At 38.1% G+C, this 23,787-nt stretch overlaps 1 long non-coding RNA gene across 1 annotated transcript in view; it reads left to right on the top strand.

The window, feature by feature from the left end:
* The first annotated feature begins 646 nt into the window (after positions 1-646).
* The window catches only part of LOC142431909 (uncharacterized), a 169,840-nt gene continuing 146,699 nt past the window's right edge, over positions 647-23,787 (top strand). Inside the window, exon 1 of the long non-coding RNA XR_012780858.1 lies at positions 647-809. This is a non-coding gene — a long non-coding RNA (uncharacterized LOC142431909). The remainder of the gene's footprint in view (positions 810-23,787) is intronic.

Below are 23,787 nucleotides of genomic sequence, written 5' to 3'. Positions count from 1 at the left end.
CTACTTAATTGCTTTGAAGTCAACCCCAATATGAAACACATGCACCACAAGCACTTAGCAGCCTTCCACTGGCCCTTCAAGGCCATGCGTCCCACCTGGGAAGAGTAAGGCCACAGCAACTAACTACTCGCTGGATGTAATTTGTTTAGGGTGGAATTCCGCAGGTTGCCTAGGAGTCGCTTTTCGTGATGGCGTCCGTAATGGACGCCAGGCTACTAATACGAAACCTATTAAAGCATTCAGCCGAGGAGGAAGGTGTTATCACGTCGGGGCAGGAATTGGGTCTTCTGGGACGGGGCGGCGAAATTAACTTTAGGAGAAGACTTCTTTGAGGGCCCAACAAAAAATGGGAGTCTCTGAGAGGGACACCCTGACTGATGAAGTGCACCCTAGCCGCTCGCCCACCCAGGCAATCACCACGCTCGAAATTCCAGGAATTCAAACGCGCGCGCCAGAGGCGCACGCCCTCCAGGTCGTCGAGAGTGACGGCCGTGCGACCAATCGAAACGCAGCCTGCGCTGCACGTGGGCCGCGGGGGGGCGTGTCAGAGCGTCGGGGGCGGGACAAGACTGCGTTGCCTAGACAACGGCTCCGGAGTCGGCTCGTCGAGGAGACTTCCGGCCGGAAAGGGAGACTCCACGGGAAAGCCACCTGGGGAGGTGCGCGAGTCGTGTGCTGGCGAAGGCGGTTTCCTCTGAGGAACGGCGGGACTGTGGCAGCGCCACGCCGCCTGCGTGCGTTACCGTTTCGCTTCTGTCACACCAAACAGTATTCCCGTCCAGGTATTAAGTGCCAGTTATTTCTCCAAGGTAAGCCTGTGCCGACGCCGCCTCCCATCCCCGCTGCCCCTATTCCAGTGGAAACGGGGCCGTCCGGAGCCTACGTTGTCACGCAGCGAACTGGTCCCATTATAAAAGCTAAACAAGACGAAGCTGAAGTTTGAGTCTTTTAAGGATTTCAACTTCTTGCTTCTGACTACACTACACATGTTTGTGGGCCCAATTATGAGTGTCATTATCGTTAAAGTTCTGGTTCTCTGTGGCCCAGAAGCTACTTTTGAACCCGTGCTACGGGACCAAGCCGTGCCATGTTTCCAGTCTGTGGAACAGACGGCAAGTTTTCTCAAGTTGTTTATTCCTTGTCAATCTGGGAGGCTGGATAAGAGGCGCAAGTGATTGTGAGCCCGAACCCCACCGCTAGACCCAAACTGATAGAGCAAAGCCCATTCCATTTTTGAGGTGAATCATTTACATAGAAAAGAATTCGAAGCCAAATGTTAGGCAGGGCTCCTTTGGTGTCACGTGTATTTCATTTGATTAAGTTGAGCTGTTTGTCATCTATGCGAGAAAGTATTCAAACGATAGAAAAGTAAAGCTTTAACCACACAGACAAGTCGGAAGGGGAAAAAAATCTTACCGCTTTAAAACATTTTAACAAAACGGCAATGATTTTAAAATTCTTGTCACCAACGACTAAAAGCAAACTCAGCGAAAGTTATCTGCTTATCAAGAATAATTTCTTCCTCTAGAGCCTAGGCAGGGAAGCATTTATGAAAGCTTAGATCTATATATGTTTAGGTTCTTGCCAACCCCTTTCTTAAAATTCCATCTTCAAGACTCCCTGCTAATGAGCACTTTTCCCGTGGCTTGGATGAAACATTCTGAACAACTTCCTCAGCCTGAAGGTTAGAAATTTCATTAAATAAAAAATTAACTACATTAGAATACTTAGGTATGAAACATTAATGAACTGAGTAATACATTCTTCAGAAGAGGAGGCACTTAAGCAAATACAGGACACCTGCATTGTGGAGCCAGCTAACGTGATAAGATTTAATAGCTAGGCAAGAGATCAAAAAAATACCCAAAGTTTCAAAAGAGAATGTTGCATGAGCCATTTCCTACGTGCATAGACCACTTTGAAAATGAAGTGAACTGAGAAGTAACCCCAAGAGGCTCTAAAGATGAAAGAGTGTCCTTTGGATGTCAGTATTGTACTGAGTGAAGTCAGTAGGACTGTCATTTATTTGGCAAGGGAAAAAAACAACCAAAAAAACCCTAGATTTATAAGAACTCAGATTAATTAAAAAAATAGTGCTTTTTTTTTTTTTTTTTTAGTTTAGGAAGCACAGAAAGGAGACTTGAACCTAGGTTAGATAGTCTTAGAAAAGAAAGATTATAGTCTAGAAGCAAATGCAATTTACCCTTTCCCGTCACCTGGGTGTCCTTTCCCTTCCACTTGGTTGAATCCCAACCATGCTTGGAGACATGACTCAGATTTTAAATCTTATAACAGCCCTCTACGCCTCCTGTCGTTATCCAAATACTATCACTTTGTTATTTTTGCTTTATGTTTTCTTACTGGAGCCCAAAATATGTAGAATTGTGACTTGAAACATGAATTTTAATGTAAAATTGTTTTAAATTTATGTTAAAGTTAAAAGCCAACAATCAAAAAGCAGATATGATTGGGAATAATTGACCTTTAGATGTATACAAGAAGATCAAACATTGCCATCAAGTCGATTCCAACTCATAGCAACCCTGCAAGAGGTAGACCTGCCCTTGTACTTTTCTGCAACAATAACTTTTTACAGGAATAGAAAAGCTTATCTTTCTCCTGTGGAGTCACTAGTAGTTTTGAACAGCTGATCTTGGGGCTTGAAGCCCTGCACATAACCACTGTACCACCAAGGCTACCTTATATAAGTTAGTAGGGAGTGGTAGAGACTAGTTGCCTAGCCTAAAGATTCTAATGAAATTTTGAAAAAGACAGAACAGCTTCCACCCTGCACCTGGCATTAGCCGGCCTTCCCCACAGAGTCCACCTGATTTAGGCTCATGGGGAAGCGGTTAGCAGAAGTAACCAACATGTTACTCCATTTGGAATTCGTAACCTCTTGTGGCTATTTGGAGAGTGGACATATTATATATCCCAAATCAGTACATTCTGCCCATACTTCACTGATTCACATTATTATTGAGTGCCTGCATTGAAGGAGCTGTACTAAATGCTTTAAAAAAAATTTCTGCCTTAGAGTCAATTTTAACTCATAGCAGCCCTCTTTAGAACTGCCCTAGAGGGTGGCCAAGGCTGCTACATTTCTCCCATGGAGCACCTGGTGGGTTCAGGCTTGACTTTTCAGTTAGCCGCTCTGTTTTAACCATGGTGTCACTAGCTCCTCTCATTGCAATATTGAGATAAAGTTTTTTGAGCCAGTGTATTCAATACAGGTATGTACAGCTTACATTTTACAACTTTATCCTGTAAATCAAAGAGGACTCCAAAAAAATTCCTTTTCAAATTATGTGCCCTGATAAGGCCAGGGCTCTCAAGTACAAGTGCAGAGGACATGAGACAAAGCAATAGTTATATTGCAAGGCAAAAGTGAGAGAACCATAAGAGAATGAGGAAGTAATATGGGTGATTAGAAGGAGCTCTGGTGGCCCTGCTGGGTAAGTGTTGAAATGCCAGTCTCCAGGCTGCTGGTTAAAACCCACCATCCCTGTGAGGGAGAAAGATGATGCTTTCTGCTTCTGTAAGGATTTGGGGCCTCGGAAACCAAAAGGGACAGTTCTCCTTGGTCTTGTAGAAGGTCACTATGGGTAAAAATTGACTAATGGCAGTGAGTTTTTATGGGAGCTGAGAAGAGGGAAAGGTTCCTTCCTGCTGGGTATGTCATTGAAGGTATTAAAGTTAGGATTAATCGTTTCCATGGCACTTGGTACCTCGGATATAGCATTAGTCATTGTGTTGTAGGTAGTTGTTTGCATTGTTCATATCCCCCCACACACATTCTGAAATACATAGAAATGTCTTAGGCTTTAAGCGCTCCCGTCAATGGAATTCAGAGGTATCAAGAGTCAACTGGGAGATTATTTTTTAAGATAAACTTGTCTCAACTCTAGCTCTAGAAGTGGTTTCTGAGTAGTCTTCCTCCCCAGGAGTGGGTAGAGAATCTCTATTCTGAAAGGTTTCCACAGCGCATCCAGTTCGTGATTCTGAAAATCAAACCCATTTGGAAACTACTGCCCTAGAGCACCTGGTATATAGTATGCTCTCAATAAATGCTTGTCAAATTAAACGAGCAGAGCTGTGATTTAGTCAGATTAATAAGACCCCTGTGTATGCATGAATTAGAGAAATGTCCTAGAGGTAGGAAAATCCTATTACAGATGTCCAGTTACGAGATGAAGCAGTTCTAAAGTTGAGACAATAGGAGAGGAGAGAAGAGGATAAGATATATTGAAAAGGTAGAATCAGCAGAGTTAGATGAAGCTTGATAAAATGCAGCAGCTTGCAAACCTCTGTGTGCCTGAGATTTACTTGGAGGTATTTACAAAGCAGTTTACTGGATACTGCCCTTGAAATCCTGTTTAATTAGTCCAGGGTGACTCACATAAATAAGCGTTTTTAACAGCTGTCCCCTTGATTTTGATATAGGTTGTTTAATCCTTTTCAATATACAACCTCAATTTCACAACATACTAATCTGTTGACCATGATGAGTAGGGCTGACAGAAGACTGAAAAACAATTCTAAAGATTAAATCTTGAGTGACAGGAAAGATGATAAGCCATAAATAGACACTGAGAATTTGGTTTAGAGCAAAATGAAGTTTCTATACAAAGTTATTCAGCAAGTAGGAAGAAATGTAGTTTAAAAAGTCTGGGGGAAAAGAGAATGAAGAAACAATTGGAAACCCTGTGTAATAAAGAGCAACTTGTTGGGAGAAAGATGTGACAGTCAGCTTCCATAAAGATCTATAATCTTGGAAATGACTTGGTGGCACCTGGTCTGGTTTGGGGTGGGTGGAGTTGCTATAAAGTGAAAATACACTGATGGCAGGAAAGTCAAAGCTAGGAAGTAAATTGTCAGGACTTTCTTCCGAGGTACAACAAGGCAGACTCAAATTTGTAACCTTCTAACTTAGGTAGTATGTTTGCACTACCCAGGAACGCTAAGATATTTCATAATGTGCAAAAAACCCCGCATGATATATTGTCATTAGTGTAAAAGTTAGTGTTACATTACTTAATATTCTACATAAGATTACTTTAAACATGTTTATTATGGTGAAATAAAAATAATGAAAATCATTTCAATAATTTTTAATGTGTACAATTTAATCACGATAATTATATTGACCGTGTTGTGCAACTATCACCACTATTTGTTTTCAGTTTTTCATCACCTCTGGCCAGTGTTCCCCTGAGTGTGAAATACTATGCCCCTGGAGGGACACTGGCATGAAGCAGGCAGCTGCAAAAGCATATGCCTACACTTTATTCCTGTGTCCAGGGAGGGCCCTGAGTAACTTCTTTCCTGAAAAGGAGGAGGTGATAGACCAAAAGAGTTCAGAACCTATGTTCTCGCCAGAAACTCAGCAACTCTTGGGCAGTACCTGCTTGTTTCTCCCACCTCTCCGCCTCTGCTAATCAGCAGTAAACTCTGATCTCGTTTGCCTGCTCTAGATACTTAAGTGGGATCATGTGATATTTGTGTCTCATGTTTCTGGGTCTTACATTATTTACTCAGCATGATGTTTTCAAGGTTTAACCATTTTATAGCATATATCAGAGCTTCATTTCTCCTTGTAGTTCAATAATATTTTGTTACATGTATATAGCAAATTATATTCATTCATCTATTGATGAAGAAAGGTCTAGCAATAGCATACTTCTGAAAAAAAGAACCATTGAAAATCAGTGGGGCACAGCTCTACTCTTACACACTTGGCATCACCATAACTGGGACGTATTTTGGGTTTTTTGTTTCATTTATTAAGGGTGAAGTGGTACTTGCTGCCTCATTTTACTTTTAAGTTTTTAAATTGTAGTTTAGTAGAAGAAGTTAGTTTGCCATTCGGTAGTTTTTACATAGAGTGTTCCACAGTGTTTCGACACTCCCTATTTCCACCCTGGGTCCCCCATTTCCTTTCATCTGAGTTTTCTACCCTTACTACCAGCTCTGCTTTGGGGCAAATATTCTCTTCATAGGTACGATTGATAATTTGAAGAAACAAGTTTCTCTGAGGTGTTTTGGTTTATTTTATGAGCCTGCCTGTTTTATAAGGAGGCCTAGTGGGATTTTGGCTGAGGTGTTGGACCGCTAACTTCAAGTTGGGGTGTTAACTGCAGTTTGAAACCACTCGCTGCTCGCTGCTCCTTGGGAGAAAGATGAGGCTTTTTACGTTCATAAACAGTTACAGGTCTCTGAAACCCACTCAAGAAGTTCTACTCTGTCTGGTAGGGTCACTATGAGTCGGACTTGACTCATTGGCAGGGAGTTAACTGTTTTATGGGACAAATATGAGGCTGTCTGCTCCTGTCGAGATTTATAGTTTGGGAAAGACTACTTAGAGTCACCGGGTCAGAATTGACAAGAGTGGTTTTGTTTTCTTGGTTTTGGTGACATTATCTGGAGCTCTGATGTGGTGAGTTAAACATTTGATTGCTAATTGCAAGGCCAGCAGGTGAAACCAACTAACTGCTTCATGGAAGGCGGATCAGCTGCCTTCTCCTGTAAGGATGTACAGTTTTGGAAACCTTATGGAGCAATTATACTCTGCCTCTGTGTTAGTCCGGGTAGACTAGAGAAACAAATCCAGGGAGATGCATATGTGTGTAAGAGAGAGTTTTGTATCAAAGAGTAATTTTTTTTTGTTTTAAACGTTTTATTAGGGGCTCATACAACTCTTATCACAGTCCATACATATACATACATCAATTGTATAAAGCACATCTGTACATTCTTTGCCCTAATCATTTTCTTTTCTTTCTTTTCCCTTTTCTTTTTTTACATTTTATTAGGGACTCATACAACTCTTATCACAATCCATACATATACATACATCAATTGTATAAAGCACATCCATACATTCCCTGCCCCAATCATTCTCAAAGCATTTGCTCTCCACTTAAGCCCTTTGCATCAGGTCCTCTTTTTTTTTCCCCTCCCTCCCCGCTCCCCCCTCCCTCATGTGCACTTTGTAATTTATACATCGTTATTTTGTCATATCTTGCTCTATCCGGAGTCTCCCTTCCCCCCCTTCTCTGCCGTCTATCTCCCAGGGGGGAGGTCACATGTGGATCCCTGTAATCGGTTCCCCCTTTCCAACCCACTCACCCTACACTCTCCCAGCATCGCCCCTCACACCCTTGGTCCTGAACGTATCATCCACCCTGGATTCCCTGTGCCTCCAGCCCCCATATGCACCAGTGTACAGCCTCTGTCCTATCCAGCCCTGCAAGGTAGAATTCAGATCATGGTAGTTGGGGGGAGGAAGCATCCAGGATCTGGGGGAAAGCTGTGCACTTCATCGGTACTACCTTGCACCCTGACTGACCCATCTCTTCTCCTAAACCCCTCTATGAGGGGATCTCCAGTGGCCGACACTTGGGCCTTGGGTCTCCACTCTGCACTTCCCCCTTCATTCAATGTGGTATATATATATATATATATATATATATATATATATACACACACACACACACATTCTTTTTTTTTTTTTGCATGATGCCTTATTCCTGGTCCCTTTGGCACCTCGTGATCGCACTGGCTGGTGTGCTTCTTCCATGTGGGCTTTCTTGCTTCTGAGCTAGATGGCCGCTTGTTTATCTTCAAGCCTTTAAGACCCCAGACACTATCTCTCAAAGAGTAATTTTATATTAAGGAAACATCCCAGTCCAGATCGAGTCCATAAATCTGATATTAGCCCATATGTCCAATACCAGTGAATAAATTCCTCTTCAGACTCACACAACACATGCAATGATGCCAAATTCTGGAAGATCATTGTTGTATGAGCCCCTCATAAAACGATTAAAAAAAACAAAAACAAATGCTGGAAGGTCACAGGCTAGTGGATGGAAAGTCTTGGGGATTCAGTGACAGTGGAAGCATCTCAGCACTGGCAGTATCTCCACACTGTTTCTCCAGCTCCAGAGCTCTGCCTCCATCAGCGTCGCTCCATGTGGCTTATCAACAGGAATACGAAGCAGAGAGAGTGTGTCTGGCCTCCAGTGAACTATTTATCTCCATTGTGCCTCTAATTTAGGTCATCAATCTGCGACCTGATTGACAAGCTAGACTCCACCCCTTCTGAAGTCGACAGATTACGTAACTGCCACAGCCCCATAGGATGACTATGAGTTGGCATCTACTACCCAGGCAGTGGGTTTGGCTGCCTGCTGTTTGGCCGCCTGCTGAAAAGTGGTGTGCAGAAATGAATGACTTCCGTTCTTGGTCAGAAGTGTGCCTTAGAACCGTAAACTCAGGTCGTCATTGTAGTTTTAACTTGAAATTCCATAAATGACTAATGCCTTTCTACTCCTGTAGACAGGTGCAGTCTTAGAAACTTACAGGGACAGTTCTACCCTATCCTACAGGGTCATTATGCATCATTTGGTGTTGATTTGAAATGGCTGGTGACATTGAGCATATATCTTTTGATATGCTTATTGATTATTCATAGATCTTTGGTAAAATAACTATCCATATTCTTTGCTCATTTCTAGTAGGACTGCTTGCCTGGTTGTTGAGTTGTAGGTCCATTGTGTATATTCTGCATATTAAAACCCTTATAAGTATTGTTCCCAAATATTTTCTCGCATTTTTTAGGTTAGCTTGTATTTTGTGCACAAAAGTACTTGGTGCACAAAAATTTAAATTTTAATGAAATCAGGTTTATCTTTTGATGCTTCTCCCTTTGGTGTCACATCTACTATTCTAAGACCAAAAAATAGGCACTAAAGCATTATTCCTATGATCTAAAAGTTGTATGGCTGTAGTTTTTACATTCACTTATTTGATACATTTTAAGTTAATTTTCATCTGTGAGTTATGGATGTAGGGTCAATATTTTGCATGTGGAGATAGTTTTTTTGAGAAGCACTTATTGAAAAACCATTCTAAGAAAAACACATTCTTTCCCCATTGACTTTATTTATCAGTCTTGAGTAATATCAATTGAACATAGATGTATGGGTTCATTTTTGGATTTTCAATTACTTTGGCCTAATTTTCCATTATAATACAGGTGGCAGATGGTTTTATTTATTAAACTTTATAGTAATGTTTTGAAATCAAGTGTGAGTCTTCCTATTTTATTCTTCTCTTTCAAGATTGCTTTGGCTAATTGTTTTCCTGCAGTTCTGTATAAACTTGAGGATTGTCTTTATCATATCTATTGGGAAGGCTGCTGGAATTTTGACAGGAATTGTATTGGATCTGAGATTTCCATTTTTGATAATGTTAGAAAGTAATTCTTTAGGGTAGGGTAAAAAGAAATAATGATAGATAAAATCCCAGACCATAAAAATCCAACTTTTAAGTTGACTCTGACTCTTAGTGACCCTAAGACAAAGCAGAATAAACCTACAGATTTTACACGGCGGTTTTTGATTCATTGTGGGCTCATTTTTGTTGTGATTACAGGTAGATGGATGTATTTACTTCTGGCTTCTTAATTCTGGTCCATTGGTCTATCTCATTGTATCTGTGTCGGGATATTTTGACTACTGTGGCTGTTGTAGCATTTGAGATTGGGACATGAGAGGCCACCTACTTTGATTTTCTGTTTTAGTAGTGTTTTATCTGAAGCATAACTCTGGAAAAGTTTGAATAGATTTGGTGTTAATTCTTTGCATGTTTGGTAGAATTTATTAGTGAAGCCATTTGGGCCTGGACTTTTGTTTGTTGGAAATTTTTAAATGACTTGATATGTTCTTTCTTTAGGGATCTTTTCAGGTTTTCTTCTTCGGTCTGTGTTAGTTTAGGTTGGTAGTTTATTTCTAGAAACTTGTGCATAACTTCTAGATTTTCAAATTTGTTCGGAGTACAGTTCTTTATAGTATTCTGTTATTATTCTTATATTTCATTGGCCTCTTCAACAAATGGTGCTGAAAACATTGGCTGTAACGCTGCAGAAGAATGAAACAGGACCATAACTTGCCCATCCAGCAAACAAGCTCATGGTGGATTAGGGACCTAAATGTAAACCTCAGCTATAAAGATCATCAGTGAGAAAATTGGAACAAACTTTAGTGTCCTATTGCAGGACCTACACAGACTACCAAATATAAGAAAGGAAATACAATCAGTGGAGGACAAAATAGATGACTGGGATCTATGAAAAATATTGCTGTGTGATGTCATCATTTTCCTCATGTGATTTGTATCTTCTTTTCTTTTGTTGTATTTGCCAATCCATTGTCGATTTTGTTAATCCTTTCAGAGAATCAACTCTTGTTGCTTCTTTCCACTGTTTTTGGATTTTCTCTCTATTTTTGCTTTATCATTTTTTTCCCTAGCGGCTGTTGGCTTTTTTAGTGTGCATTTCTTTAAGGTATTGATTTTGGTTAGTTTTTATTGATTTGTTCATTGCTATAAATTGCCCTATGAGCACAGTTTTTGCTGTTTCCAGACAGTTTTGACATGTTGTCTTTCATTCTCGTTTAAGTACTTAAAAATTCAAGTATTTAAAAATCTCATTTCTAGTTTCTTCTATTCAGTAATTTTTAAGCAGTATTATTTAATTTCCATTTATTTGATTTTTTTTTCCATTAAAATCCGTTTGTTGATGTCTGATAGTACAGCGTGATCTGAGAAGATGCTTTGCAGTATCTCAGTGTTTTAAAATTGGAGCTTGCTTTGGAGCCTAACAAATGATCTTTTCTGATAAGTGTTCCATGTACACTGGAAAAAAATATATATATATTGTGTTGTGGTGGGTAAATGTTCTGAATATATCTATTAAGTTGATAACGTTGTTTAGTTCTTTTCTGTCTTTATTGAGTTTCTTGCTAGTTCTATCCTTTGAGCGTGGTAATAAAGTCTATTTTTGTGGAGTAATCAATTTCTTTCCAGTTCTGTAGGTATTTGGTTATTGCATTTTGAAGCTCTTTCATTGGTTGCATAGATAATTATTTTGGTTATGTTCTCTGGTTCAGTTGATCCTTTAATATAATGACTTTCTTTTTCACATAAGCTGTCTTTTGTATTAAAGTATTTTTTGTTAAAAATTCACATGGTTACACTTTTAAAAAAATTATTGTTAACTTGATGATATTTTCTTCACTGACTTTTCAGTCTTTTAGTTTGTGTGTCTCTTGTAGGTATTATATTGATGGGTCCTGTTTTATCCATTCTGTTACTCTTTGTCTCTTGATTTGATCCATTTAATCCATTTCCATTCATTGTTATCGGTAGGTATGAATTTATTGCCATTATTTTACTGATGTCTTTTATTCCACATAATTATTTGTGATGAATTCATATTGGTCTTTTGTTTTCTGGTCATTTCCGTTAGTGCATTTAAGTGTTTACCAAGTCTTTTTGTGATTTTACTCATTTTCATTTTGATGAGGTTTATTCATTTTTTTGAGATTACTGTGTCATTTATTAATTGCATTCCAGATTTAAAACAGTTGGTTGACATGTACTTGACTTCCTTTCCATTGGAAAGGTCTGTAATTACATTTTTGTATTTACTTTACAATTATTGTCTTTATTACAAATTGATGTTGTTGGTTCCCTAATTTTAATCTTGCATATTTGCTTTATTTTAAATGTTTCTGAAAGATAGGTAATGTGGTCATCTTAAACTCAGGTTGTTGTTTACTCTTGTTGATTTTTTCCCCTAAGAATGCCTTTGGTATTTTTTTAATTGACATATAATTAACATATTATACAATTCACTCCAATCTCTGCAATCAATTTTAGAACATTTTCTTCTTTTTTTTAATCATTTTATTAGGGGCTCATACAACTCTTATCACAATCCATACATACATCAGTTGTGTAAAGCACATTTGTACATTCATTGCCCTCATCATTCCCAAAACATTTGCTCTCCACCTAAGCCCCTGGCATCAGCTCCTCATTTTTTCCCCTCCCTCCCTGCTCCCCCGTCCCTTATGAACCCTTCATAATTTATAAATTATTATTTTGTCATATGTTACACTGTCTGATGTCTCTCCTCACCCACTCTTCTGTTTTCTGTCCCCCAGGGAGGAGGTCACATATAGATCCTTGTAATTGGTTCCCCCTTTCCAACCCACTCTCCCAGTATTGCCACTCACACCATTGGTCCTGAAGGGATCATCTGCCCTGGATTCCCTGTGTTTCCAGTTCCTATCTGTACCAGTGTACATCCTCTGTCTACCCAGATTTGTAAGGTTGAATTGGGATCATGATAGTGGGCGGAGGAAGCATTTAGGAACTAGAGGAAATGTTTGAACATTTTCTTCTTTCTTGTAGTTAGTGCCCCGTTGTTAGCACCTCATTTCCCGCTGACCTTTCTTGCCATGTCTCTAGGAAATTATTAATTTAGTTACTCTCTCGATTTACCTAGCCTGGGTTTCCTATACAGGAAAGCATTTGAAAATTGATCTGGTTTTTACAAATTCTTTTCATATCTGTTTATCTGAAAATGTCCTAATTTCACTATTCTACTTCAGGGAGAATTTTGCTAGGATATGATTCTTGGTTGGCAATCTTTTTATTTTTTATTTCAAGATTTTCTGTATGTCATCCCATTGCTTTCTCGCGTGCATGCTTTGTGCTGAAAAATCAGATCTTGATCTTACTGATTCTCTTTTGTAGGTGACTTTTTTGTTTTTCCCCAGCTTTTCTTCATATTTTCCTTTGCTTTGGTTTTGGGAATATGATTATGATGTGATATTGATTTGCCTTTGAGGTTTATTTGTGTTTCATTTAGCTTCTTGATTGCATATCTTTTTGACTTCTGTGATGTTAGAGTAGTTTTCTTCCAGTGCCTCTTTAAAAATGTAGCAGACACATTGGACGTCTATTCAAGTATTCCCTCAATGCAAGAACATCTTGTTCTAATAACCTGCCATTCTGTGATGCTCACCTTCCCGATACAATCGCTTAAGACAAAATAGGTATTTAAGCAAGTGTGGTGAAAGAAAGCTGATGGTGTCTGGCTGCCAAGGGATATAGCATTTGGGGTCTAACAGGCTTGAGGATGAACAAGCAGCCATCTAACTGAGATGGAAGAAGCATACCAGCCTGTGTGATCATGAGGTATTGATAAGATCGGGTATCAAGCATCAAAGACCCAGAATAAAAAATCTTATCAGTGTGAATGAGGGGGAGCACAGAGTAGAGATGCAAAGCCCATCTGTAGACAGTTGGACATCCCCTTACAGAGGGGTCACAAGGAAGAGATGAGCCGGTCAGGGTGCAGTATAGCACCGATGAAACATACAACTTTTCTCTAGTTCTTGAATGCTTGCTTTCCCTACTATCATGACTGCAGCTAGACCAGACCATGCACACTGGTACAGATAAGAGCTCGCAACACAAGGAATCTAGGACAGACAAACCCCTCAGGAGCAATATTGAGAGTATCCATAGCAGGAGGGTAAGGGGAAGGTGAGGTGAGAAAGGGGAATCTGATCACAGTGATCTACATATAACCCTCTCCCAGGGTGGTGAGCAACAGAAAATTGAGTGACGGTAGACAGCGGTTGGTGTTAGACATGAAAAAAAAAAGATAAATTATCAAGGGTTCATGAGGGAGGGGGAAAATGAGCTGATTCCAAGGGCTCAAGTAGAAAGAAAATGTTTTGAGAATGATGAGGGCAACAAATGTACAAATGTGCTTGACATGTATGTGTGGATTGTGATAGGAGCTGTACACGCCAATATTCGGGTCAGCTTAGCTTAAACTTGAGTATATATGGTATGCATGGATTGTGTGTGATAAGAGCTGTAAGAGCTCCTAATCAAATAAAATTTAAATTAAAAAAATACAGAAACAAAAAAGCTGTTTCCTTTGTTTTATCAATTTTTCTCAATCTGTGTAGGAATATCAATACCATTCTTTTGAATTAATTATATAATTCCAATGACTTACATTCATGAGAAAGACTTTGACAATAATTCAACAGAGCAAAACAAGAGCAAAAATCAAGTAAGAGAAAGTAAATAATAGCATAAGAAAATGAATTTAGTAGTTAAATTTTTTATTAATAAATCTTTTTATTGGGGCTCATACAACTCTTATCACAATCCATACATTCATCAATTGAGCAAAGCACCCTTATACATTTGTTGCACTCGTCATTCTCAAAATTCACCTTCCACTTGGGTTCCTGGAATCAGCTCGGTTTCCCTTAGTAGTTAAATTTTTAAAAGGAAAGTAAAAGTAAAGGTAGAGAAAGCATGGGAAAAATACAATTAGCAAAAGTAGGAAGAGAATAAAGAAGAAAGAAGTATGGGGAAAAAACTAAGGGACAAGAAAGACAAAGGAAGAGACACAAAGAAAAGAGAACCCTCCTCCCACCAAAAGAAAGATACAGGAAAAACCGAAAGAAATGATAGAAAACATAGTGAAGAAAGTATAAAGGAAAATGTGAGCTGGTATGTAGCTACATACTTGAGAACTCGTATCTTTGTTCCTTTCTTGAGTCCCTTATTTGTAATGTTATATAATTAGGTGCTAATGTTATACTTCTTTTGGTTTGTGCTCATTGTTTTGTATGTGTTAATTATGCCTGCAAAACTGAAATATGTACTTTCCTGAGGATAGCTAATAGTTTATAGCTCTTATTTCTTTTGTGTCTCCTACATCCAGCACAATATTATGTTTTTAGTAAATTACTCAATAAATATATATTTATTTGTAGTAACTTGTAAACCGGAAAGGTGTGTGTCAGGGCTGTATCCTTTCATCGTAAATATTTAATATAATTGCTAAGTAAACTATCCAAGATATTGGACTAGATGAAGAAGAACATGGCATCAATCTTGGAGGAAGACTCAGTAACACCATATAAGAAGCAGATGACACATCTTGCTAAAAGTGAAAGGGTTGAAGCACTTATTGATGACGATTAGGGACTCCAGCTTTAGGATGGCTTATACCTCACCATAATGTAAACAAAACACCCTCATAACTGGATCATTAATTAATATCATGAAGTTATTAACAAGTTCATATAACTTAGACCCACAATCAGTGCTCACGTAAACTTTCACTGAAAACTTACTGCTATTGAGTTTATACAGATTCATAGCGACCCTGTAGGACAGGGTAGAACTGCTCATCTGAGTTTCTGAGACTATAACTCTCGATAGAAATAGAAAGCCTTATCTTTTTCTGTGCCCTTGGAAGCAGCAGTCATGAAATAAACGTATTGCATTAGGCAAATGTGTTTTTGCTCAAGCCAGGGTATTTTCATTTGCATCATATGCATGTGACATCTGGAACTTCATGTTTAGTAACATGGAAGATCTGTGAAAAAGAGAACGATTCTCAATAAGATGAACTGACACAGTGACTGTAACACTAAACGTATATGTAGCAACAGTTATGAGATTCAAGTCGCTTGTACAATTTTGTCATATAGTTGTCATTTCCATATATTATAAACTCTATACTATATTATTTTATTTCAAAGTGTCAAGAATTGTAATAAGAGTGTTTTCTATTTTACGTATTTGCTTTTCTATTCTAATGCTTCCTTCTATAGATCTAATGCTTCATTCAGCATTTTTACTCATTATACTCTTCTGAACTTTTTAAACAGACTTACTGTAGCTGTTTTAAAGTTCTTGTCTACAAATTTCAATCTCTGGGTTTTGTGGGCCTATTTTTGACAATTTTTTTGTTTTAACTATAAGTCATTCTTTTCTACATTTGTACCTACTTTGCAATTTTTATAATATACCAGTATTGTGACTAATACTATGTTGTATGTGCCTACTACAATGTTTAAGAAACTCTTGATTTGTTAACCTCCTTAAGAGTTTCGAATTTTGTTCTAGTAGGTGGTCAAATTTCTGGAAAATCAACTTGATACTTGAGGTTTAATATTAAACTCTGTCTAAATTTACCCATTTAAGTTTTTTCCCTTTGTTCTAGGCATGGACCTTACTCTTAGGGTATAACCTTTTAGGATTTTAAGAAAGTCTGAGGTATTTATCAAGCTGCTCTAGGAATTTATCCTCCCAAATTTTTTGAGGAATTCACCCTCTAAAATCTGTCTCATCATCACTGGGAAGCTACAACATACATACTAAACCATACTAATCAACCATTGTATGTTATTAGTAGGCTTCTGGTTAATTAATAATTAAGTAGGTAAGTTTTTGTTTGCACAGGAGTTCAGTCCCCAACTGCTGCTTTGTTCAAGAGTTAGTTATTTCTTTAAGGCCCCACACAGCAGCCTTTTCAGGCTCTCCTCCACCTCTAATGGCTCTTTTTCCTTATGAAAATGTAATATATATTCAGTATATATTTGTTTTATATATGTTTGTGTGTATTTTGAGTGTAAAAAGGTGTATTCTCCCCTCCCCCTTCAAAGCACAGTTTTTGGCTCTTTGGAATAGAGCATGGAAAAGGAAAAATACTAACTTGGAATGGAGAAACTTGACTGATAACATTATTATGATAAAAATTAATATCACCAGTGATCACTCATGTGCCCTATATCCTTGGGTATGCTGTAACAATGACATAAGGAACTCCTTTGGTATACTTTTGAAAATCATAACTCAGTCTTACCATGAGAACTTTCTCATGGTAAATCCAAATTGGGGAGCATTCTAAAAAATAGCTAACCACTTTTCAAAAGTGCCTATAGTAGTTATACATTCATACCCCTGAAATATTCAAGGACATGAACTTTTTGCTCAAGGAACTGTCAGACTTGACCACCAACTGCAGTCTGATATCCAGTAAACAGGCATTACTGGGACAATGAGTGGAATCTGAATGAGCTCCATAGTGTATAGTATTAGACTAATGTCAAGTGTTAAAATTCACAGCTGTTCCATGCTATCCTAAGATAATGCTATTGAGGAAGCTGGACTTAGGCACCACTACATGTCAATTTGTTGAGTGGTGGTAGCTTGCATGTTGCTGTGCTGTTGGAAACTATGCCACCAGTATTTCAAGGACAGTAGGAGCATTCATGATGGATAGGTTTCATCAGTGTCCAGACTACTGCTGAAAAGAAAGGACTAGTGTTGTCCGATTCAGTGCCGGAAAATAGTGGTGCTTCAATAGAGTATTCCTGCCTTCTATGTGGGACATCCCAGTTCAGTTTTCAGCCAATGCTCCAGAAGCACAGTCTTCACTCATTTGCCAGTGGAGGCCTGTGTGTTGCTATGACGCCAAAGAGCTTTTAGCAGAGCTAGGCTAAGATGAACTGGGAAGAAAGCTTTGGCAAAACCAACTAGTGAAAATCCTGTGGAGCACGACTGAAGTCTTGTACATGGGATTGCCGTAAGTTGGAGGTCATGTCAACAATTAATAACAGCATAGTGCTAGAAGGTGAGTCCCCTAGATTGGAAGACACTCAAAATACATATTGTCCACTATACTAGATTAGACTATCAATGGTCATCAAGCATGACAGAGCAATGTTTCATTGATGGGACAGCACCTAACAACAATGGTTGCCAGGGAAAGGAGATGTAAGGGAATTTTCTGTGCTAGCTTTGTAGTATTCCAGTAAATCTGCAGCTGCTACAAAATTAAATGTTAAATAGAGATATTTAAAAATAAAAATTACTATATCATTTGCATTCATTACATGAAAATAATGGCACAAATATTAAAAGAAGTAAATATAAGCCACCAGAATTATAAATATCCAGTTAGTCTCAAAATGTGAATCCTTCATACAATATCAGTGGATGAAAGGGCATAGTAGATGTAATATTTCTCAACAGAGCGGAGCATTTGATGCAGTGTCTAAAGACATCTGTGCACAATTAATTCAAATTGTCCTGGATATGAGCAGGGTCACATAGATTCAAAACTGACTGGAGAACCATAAAAAATATTGATAAACCATAAATGGCAATGCATCAAGTTGGGGAATGTGTCCAGGTGCTGCTAGGATCAGTGTTACGTCCTGTCTTATATAGCTACTACATTAATGATGTAGACGATGAAGTAAAAAGCATGTTAATGAAATTCACAGATGATATTAAATTGGGAGGTGATGCAAGTAGCAATGAGAGCAGCAAAGTAATATAATGGTACCCAGAGAGCTAGCTTAGAAATAGGGAATGGAAACAACTAAATAAAATCCTTCCTCTCAAAAATAGAAACTATTGCATTAGGAGAAAACAGTAAAACAATATAGGTATTCAAAGGGAGTAAGAACTGAAAGCATTAAATGGTTAAAAAGAGCTAAGCGTAAAAATGAATACAAAAGTAGAGATGAACTTATGATACAGTGATTTTGAAGATTATGGCTACATACACTGTGTACCACAGAGAGAGGGAGCCGTTTTTGACCCCCCCCCTTTACTTCTAGGAAAATGACATCTGGAAGACAGGACTAATTTTATGTCAACTTGATACCTAACCACTGTCTACCAAATACAAGTAGTAATAAAAATGATTAAACTTTAGAACAGTGCAGACAAGTATATTCATCTTTAGCAAATTACACTGAGCCGTTTTACAAGTCTTCCCATTCTTAACTGCTGACACTACTTCATACCCTCTGTAGGTGACCCTTCTTTCCTCTGACATATGAGTTATACTAAACCACATAGCATCTTGCCTCATTCCTTTTTTAGCCTTTTATTTTTCTCACCCAAAATTAAATTTACTGATTGAGTCTTTCTCCTATAACCAAAAATGAGAAAGAGAAAACAGTTGCCATCAAGTTGATTCTGATTCGGGATGAAACACCCCCCCACCCCCCACATATGTTTTGGAATAGAACAGAATTTTCAATGAATGTGTGACCTTTTATAAGATCTCTTGGTTTTTCTTCAAACATCCTTGCTTTAATAAGCTACAGGCTACTTTAACTACTTGCTCAAACTATTTTAGGCCTGTGTCATATCTATATCTTAATCTATAAACCTTGCATGCAAATACAGGCATGCGGCTATAGCAGCAGGTTATAGAACAAGGAGCATACTCAAGTAACACCTGACAAGTGTGTTTCAATAGAGACCAAATGAATTACAATGAAAAAGAATAACTAAATTAAAACTCCTATGGCAATACAATATTCCAAAAATTACAGAATAAATCAGGTAACCTAGATATGTTTCTACCCATTGGTGAAGACATATTCAGGTTAATAAATGAAGAAATCTGTTTTCTGGATAAATACCTATTTAATGTCAAACAAAATAGATGCTTTCAAAACACTTTTCTCAACACTAAAAGTGTGTGAATTTTCCTCCTTTTTTTTTTTGTTGTTGATGTTAAGAATACTTCGTTCTAGATGAGCCAGTCAAGGTGAAACATTTAACTTTCCTCTAGTTCCTAAATGCTTCCTTCCCCAACTTTCCTCTAGTTCCTAAATGCTTCTTTCCCCAACTTTCCTCTAGTTCCTAAATGCTTCCTCCGCGCCCCCCCCCCCCACCTGACTATCATGATCCCAATTCTACCTTACAAATCTGGGTAGACCAGAGGATGTACACTGGTACCGATAGGAACTGGAAACACAGGGAATCCAGCACGGACGATCCCTTCAGGACTAGTGGTGAGAGTGGCAATACCGGGAGTGTAGAGGAAGGATGTGGTGGAAAGGGGGAACTGATTACAAGGATCTACATGTAACCTCCTCTCTGGGGGACGGAAAACAGAAAAGTGGGTGAAGGGAGATGTTGGACAGTGTAAGATAGGACAAAATAATTTATAAATTATCTAGGGTTCATGAGGGAGGGGGTAGCAGGGAGGGAGGGGGAAAAATGAGCTGATGCCAAGGGCTTAAGTGGAGAGCAAATGTTCTTGAGAATGATGAGGGTGATGAATGTACAAATGTGCCTTACACAATTGATGTATGTATGTATGGATTGTGATAAGACTTGTATGAGCCCCCAATAAAATGATTAAAATAAAGAGAATACTTAGTTCCATAGCCTCTATAATAAAAAGTATTATGATACCATGCATAATGTTTAGGCTCATTAAGTTCCAACTAGCAAAAATATATGAATCTAGAAAATTTTATTTCTTTAGAAATAAAATAGAATGCATAGAGATAGATTTTTCTGGGCATTAGTGTGCTGAATGACCTGGTATTGACCATTTTGAATCCCAAAATTACATGGTTTACTGTGCTGGGAATGACAAATTCATAAGGAATGGTGTTATGTTCACCATCAGAAAGAATATTTTAAGATCTGTCTTGAAGTACAGTGCTGTATGTGATAGAATAATATCAAGATGCCTGCAAGGAAGACCAGTTAATACAACTATTATTCAAATTTATGCATTGACCACTAAAACCAATGAGAAAGAAATTGAAGAATTTTACCAACTTCATCATTCTGATCATACATGCTGTCAAGCTGCATTGATAATTCCTAGTGAATCGAATATGAACGTTAGAATTAAAGAGGAAGGATCAGTAGTTCGAAAATAAGACCTTGGTGATAGACACAAAGCTGAATTTCACATGATAGAATTTTGCAAATTATCGACTTCATTAAAGATACCTTTTTCAACAATATAAATGACCATTATTCACATGAACCTCAACAGATAAAAGATGGAAGAATCAAATTAACTATACAGAAGCTCATTATCAGCCAAAACAATGTTAATGGGCAACTGTGAAAAAGACCATCACTTGGCCCACATGCAAGTTCAGGTTGAAACTGAAGTAAAAATTGTAAAGCCCATGAAAACCAAAATATGACCTTGAGTATAGCTTGAGTATATCATACTGAATTTAGAGATTTGACACATTGAACACTAATGGCGTAACACCAGATGAGTTGTGGGATGACATCATACATAAAGCAACATGTCATGGAAAAGATAAGAATGTAAGAAGTGACTCTGAAACCTGCTAAAGCAAATGAAAGAAATAATGAAGTAAAAGAACTATAAAGAAAATTTAAAGAGGCAGCTCCAGAAGACAATGTATTATAATAAAATGTGTAAAGACCTGGAATTAGAAAAACAAACCATATCTCAAGCTGAATGAGCTCAAGAAAACAAACCTCAATGTGCAATACTGAAGGAGTCAATGAGTAAAATGTTGAATGATACAGGAAGTAGCAAAAGAAAATGGAAGAAATTCATAGAGTACCAAAAAGAAATGGTTGACATTCATCCATTTCAAGAGGATCAATAAACGATGGGTATTGAAGAAGCCAAGCTGTATGAAGGCACTAGTGAAAAACAAGGCTTCAAGAATTGACAGATACATGTCGTGCTGGAAGCACTTACTGGTCTATGCCAAGAAATTTGGGTGACAGTTTGGACAACCAACTAGAAGAAATGCATATTTGTGCCCATTCCAAATAAAGGTGATCCAATGGAATACAGGTATTCTTGAGCAGTATCATATGCAAGGAAACTTTTGCTGACCGTACTGTGAGGTCCCAGAAATTCAACCCAGTTTTAAAATAATGCAGAATAAGGGATATCATTGCTGCTGTCAAAAGAATCTTAACTGGAAAAAAATGACAGATGTTTTTGTGTTTTATTGACTACTCAAAGGCATTCTGTATGGATCACAATAAGCTATGGATAACATTGTGAAGAATGGATATTCCAGAACTTCTCAGTCAACTCATGTGGAACGTATACGCAGTCCAAAAGCCAGGGCTTAGGACAGAACAAGGGATTACTCAACAAACCAAACCAAACTCACTGCCATCGAGTAGATGCTGACTAATAATGACCCTGATCAAGACAGGGTGGAACTGCACCTGTAAGTTTCCAAGACTGCAGTTCTTTATGGGAATTGAAAACCCTATCTTTCTTCTAAAGGACCAGGTGGTGGTAGTGGGGAGGATACTACTTTATTTTAAATTAAGTGTGTCAGAGTTATGTCCTTTCACCATACTTTTTCAGTATGTGCACTGTGTAAATAATAGAAGGAGTTGGCCTATATTAAGAAGAGCATGCCAGCAGGATTGGAGAAAATCTCATTTAACAGCCTGGGATATGCAGATGATGCAAACTTGCTTTGTGAAAGCCAAGAGAACTTAAAGCACTTACTGATGAAGATCAAAGACTACAGCCTCCATTGTGAATTACAGCCTCCATTCTGCAATGTGTACAAAGCAGAAATCCTCACAACTAGACCAACAAACAACATCATAATAAATGGAGAAAAATTGACATTGTCAAGGATTTCATTTTACTGGGATCCACAATCAACTCTGATGGAAGGTAGTAGTCAAATCAAATGATGTCTTGTGAAAATGGGTACAAGACCACTTTAAAGAGCAAATATTGTCACTTTGTGAACTAAGGTATGCCTGGTATTTTCAGTTACCTAATATGCATTTGAAACCTGGGCAATAAGTACATTCATTTGAATTATGTGAGCAAAGAATATTGCAAGCATCATGGAATAACAGGAGAACAAACTCATCTGTCTTAGTTGAAGCACACCAGAATGCTCATTGGAAATGAGGATGGTGAGATTGCATTTCCTGTATTTTGGGCATGTTATCAGGAGAGATTATTTCCTGGAGAAGGATATCATGCTTAGGAAAACCCTTGATGTATGACACAGTAGCTACAATAAGGGTTCGAACATAACAAGTATGGGGGGGTAGAGGACCAGGCAGTATTTCATCCAGAGCTGAGTTGATATCCCCTAACAATAACAAAATTTCAAATCCCCTTGTCTTTTTCCTACACTCTGAATCATGGCTATCATGATATCCATCAGACGTCCTTTTTCTTCATCCCAGCTACCTGTGACACAGTGATCTTTGTATAGGCGTGAATTGGAAAGATCTCATGTTCTCTCTCAAACTCCAAATTCACTGCTGTTGAGTCAATTCCAACTCATAGTGACCCTATGAGACAGAGTAGAAGTGCTTTTGTGGGTTTCCTTGTGACCCTTCTTTAAGGAAATGTCCAAATGTCCACAGGTGGGCTTTGGGTCTCCACTCTGTGCTCCCCCTCATTCACATTGATAATTTTTTTCTGGGTCTTTCATGCCTGATAATTGATCCATCAACACCTCATGATCACACAGGCTGGTGTGATTCTTTCATGTGGGCTTTGTTGCTTCTCAGTTAGATGGCCACTTATTTATCTTCAAGCCTTGAAGACGCCAGACGCTATATTTTTTGATAACCACGCAGCATCAGCTTTTTTCACCACATTTGCTTATGCACCCATTTTGTCTTCAGTGATTGTTGAGAAGGTGAACATAACAGAATGCCGGGTTATTAGACAAAGTGTTCTTGCATTGAGGGAGACTTCCTATAGACATTCTGTAGACTTCAGTTCTACCTTCACTACTTAACAGGTATGTAGCTTTGGAAAAAGTGTTTAACTTTATTCTTTATATCCTCTTATGTACAATATGAATAATAATAGCTCCTACCTCATAAGGTTTTCATGAGCATTAAGTGATGCAACATATATATACAATTATCCTAGTGCACTAATGTAAAAGGAATTCTCAATGTCATTCATTATTACTACTAATAGTGTTATTGAACCATTAAGAACTTACTTTGAGGGTAGCATTTGCCCAGGGATAAAGCTCAGAAAGCAGGAAGGTACAATAAAAAAAGATGAATGGAAGTGGTAAAAATAGGGAGGATGCAAGAAGAGTGTTGTACATTGTAATCAATGTCACAAATCAAAATGTATACATATTATGACATGGAAAACCAATATGCTCTGTAAACTTTCACCTACGTCATAATAAAAAACATAAAAAAATGAAAGGGCACAATTTGATTAAAACTCATCATAAAAATAACTCATTTTGAAGGTAGCAGTCATGAATTCTCATCTTTGATTAAAACATTTTCTTTTAAATACAATTTATTTCCTTTTATAGCACTTAG

This window comes from Tenrec ecaudatus, chromosome 18, assembly GCF_050624435.1.
Source record: "Tenrec ecaudatus isolate mTenEca1 chromosome 18, mTenEca1.hap1, whole genome shotgun sequence".
Lineage (NCBI taxonomy): Eukaryota > Metazoa > Chordata > Mammalia > Afrosoricida > Tenrecidae > Tenrec > Tenrec ecaudatus.
Note: the sequence above shows the minus strand (reverse complement) of the source record. Positions and strands in the feature narration are given on the sequence as shown.